At 47.3% G+C, this 2883-nt stretch overlaps 1 non-coding gene across 1 annotated transcript; it reads left to right on the forward strand.

The window, feature by feature from the left end:
* Positions 1 to 2334: 2334 nt before the first annotated feature.
* LOC149845528 (small nucleolar RNA R71) lies at positions 2335 to 2437 on the forward strand. Its single transcript, XR_016430710.1, has one exon. It is a non-coding gene; the product is annotated as a small nucleolar RNA R71 (small nucleolar RNA).
* Positions 2438 to 2883: the final 446 nt, after the last annotated feature.

Below are 2883 nucleotides of genomic sequence, written 5' to 3' on the forward strand. Positions count from 1 at the left end.
CCGGCATCCAACCATTTCACCACCTCTTTCTTCACCACTTCCTTCATGTTGGGATTTAGCCTTCTCTGCATATCCCTAAATGGCTTGACTTCCTCATCACAATGGATCCTATGCATGCAGAATGAAGGATCAATCCCCTTCAGATCAGCAACTCCCCAGCCAATCGCTGCCTTGTGCTCTCGAAGAATAGTCAGCAATCTCTGCTTCTGCTCCTCAGTGAGCAAGGACGAGATGATCACAGGCAGAGTCTCATCATCTCCGAGATAAGCATACTTGAGTGAATCTGGTAAGGGCTTCAGCTCAAGTTTCGGAGGTGACTCGATCGACGATTTGGCGGGGGTCTCCGCAAGTGGTGGAAGAGGCTCCCTGACCACTCCCCAAGGTGGTCTCTCTGACGACACTCTAGACACATCTACACTATCTACACCGCTATTCTTCTCTATATGGTACAAATCTAAAGAATCCTCAGTAATGTACAACTCGGGCTGCTCCTCCACTAACTCCTGTGTAATGTCTATATGAAAGCAGTCCATGTCTTCTGCTGGTGCCATCGCGGCATTGAAAATATTCAGCTTGACCTTTCGATTGCCGAATGAGAGATCCATGGCTTCGTTCCTACAGTTGATGCACGCATTGGCAGTCGCCAAGAATGGTTTGCCTAAAATAATCGGAGTCTGGTGCTGGCTATCTACTCCTTCCATATCGAGAATAATGAAATCGACTGGAAAATAAAAGTCATCCACCTTAACCAGCACGTCCTCCAAGACACCTCTCGGTATCTTGACAGAACGATCTGCTAGTTGAAGTGTAATCGAAGTCGATCTCATATCTCCTAGCCCGAAAGAATCAAATAAATACCCGGGCAGAATGTTCACGCTTGCTCCAAGATCGAGCAATGCGCGTTCTATCCGGATATTCCCTATGGTACACGCAATGATAGGGGCTCCAGGGTCCTTGAGCTTTGGTGGTGTCTGATGCTGAAGTACTGAACTCACCTGCTCAGTCAAATGGACCCTGTTAGGAACTCTCTCTCTAGATTTACGCTTCTGCGTACATAGTTCCTTCAGGAATTTGGCATATGCCGGCACCTGCTGAATCGCATCAAGCAAAGGTAGGTTGATCTGCACATGCTTGAAGATGTCAAGCATGTCCTGAATCTTCGCACCTTGCTTCCCTCTATATCCAGGAGACTCTAATGCTTTGGGATAGGGTGGTGGGGGAATATACTCTGCTGGCTCCTCCTCTTTGTGAGAAGGCTCACTCCTATCCTTCTTCTTCTCTGAGGATGAAGATAATGATGATGATGAAGATGATGATGGGGATGGAGATGATGGCTAAGCCGACGTAGGTCAGACAATGGTCTCTGGCTCCTCAATCCTCTCTCTACTCTCTCGCTCTCTGCTCTCGACGTGATACTCACATCCGCTCCTCAAGGCCATAACTGATTTAGCCTGCTGCTGTGTCTCAGTATGAAATAGGCCTCCAGTCATCTGGTCCTTACCCTTCGGGTTCATGACAGCCTGACTCGGCAATGTACCCTCGGGTCTCCTACTAATAGCCTCAGCTAACTGTCCCATTTGCGATTCTAACTTCGCAATGGACTGCGTATGCGAGCTCAAAATCTGGCTACACTTCTCGAAGGCGTTCTAATTAGAGGTTTTCACCTCTTGGAATGCCTGGAGAAGTCTCTCCTCAAAAGATGTCTGCGGGGCAGACTCCTGCTGAATCGGGGGAGTGACAGAAGAAGAAGAAGACTGAGAATAGTTCAGTCTTTGAAATGACTGAGTAAAAGATGGTTGTCGAACTGGCTGAGAGGGTGTAGGCATCTGTGTGGAAGACTGTGGATTCTTCCATGAAAAATTGGGATGGTTACGCCAACCCGGATTATATGTCGATGAAAATGGGTTATTCGGCGGTCTGACGTAACCCTGAGCTGCCTGAACTTGTTCTTGAACAAATTCAGGGTACTGAGCTGCCGAAGGGCACTCAGTGATCTCGTGTGCCGGACTGGCACAAAGAGTACACACCTGCTGTGTAGTGGATGGTCCTGAGAGAAGTTGGTCCAGCTTCTAAGCAATCATGTCTACCTTGCACTGTAGTGCAGTAGATGGACCAATCTCAAGAACACCAGCTTTCTTCTGAATGCTGGGTGTGGCTCTATCCGAATGAGAGCTCGAAGCATGGTGGAGTGAATTCTCGGCCAATGTATCAAATAGCCTTCATGCTTCGTCCTCGCTCTTCAGCATGAATGTCCCTCCACATGAAGAGTCGATCATCTGACGATTCTTGTCAAACAATCCATCGTAGAAGCTCTGCACCAGTTGCCATTTCGGCACCTGATGATGGGGACATTTTCTGAGGAGATCCTTCATTCTCTCCCAGGTCTCATGAAAGCGCTCACCATCTAGCTCTGAAAAGCTAGTGATGGCTCTACGATATTGGTTCGTACGACCAATGGGAAAATATTTCCGAAGAAACTCCTGTTGCAATTGATCCCATGACTCTATTCTACAGAATCTAAGGACTTTAGCCAATACTTGGCTTTGTCCTTCAATGAAAAGGGGAATAGAGTCAACCTCAACGCATCATCATCGAAATTCTGTATCTTAACTGTAGAACAGATTTCGAGGAATTCATCTAAATGTCGGTAGGGATCTTCATGACTAAGGCCATAAAAGGATGGAAGCATCTGAATAATGCTGGCCTTAATTTCCTAATGAGGCGCTCCTACATCGGGTCTTCGAATACAGGATGCCTGAACATAGTCTGTGGGAATGAAGTATTCCCGCAAAGGACGTGAAAGAACTGGGGGTGGAGGTGGAGGATCCATGTCAGCCATTGTTGCCGAACTTCGATGAGAATGTAAAATTCTCTCTGGGTTGT

Source organism: Nuphar pumila, chromosome 2 (assembly GCF_984573655.1).
Source record: "Nuphar pumila chromosome 2, dmNupPumi1.hap1.1, whole genome shotgun sequence".
Classification (NCBI taxonomy): domain Eukaryota; kingdom Viridiplantae; phylum Streptophyta; class Magnoliopsida; order Nymphaeales; family Nymphaeaceae; genus Nuphar; species Nuphar pumila.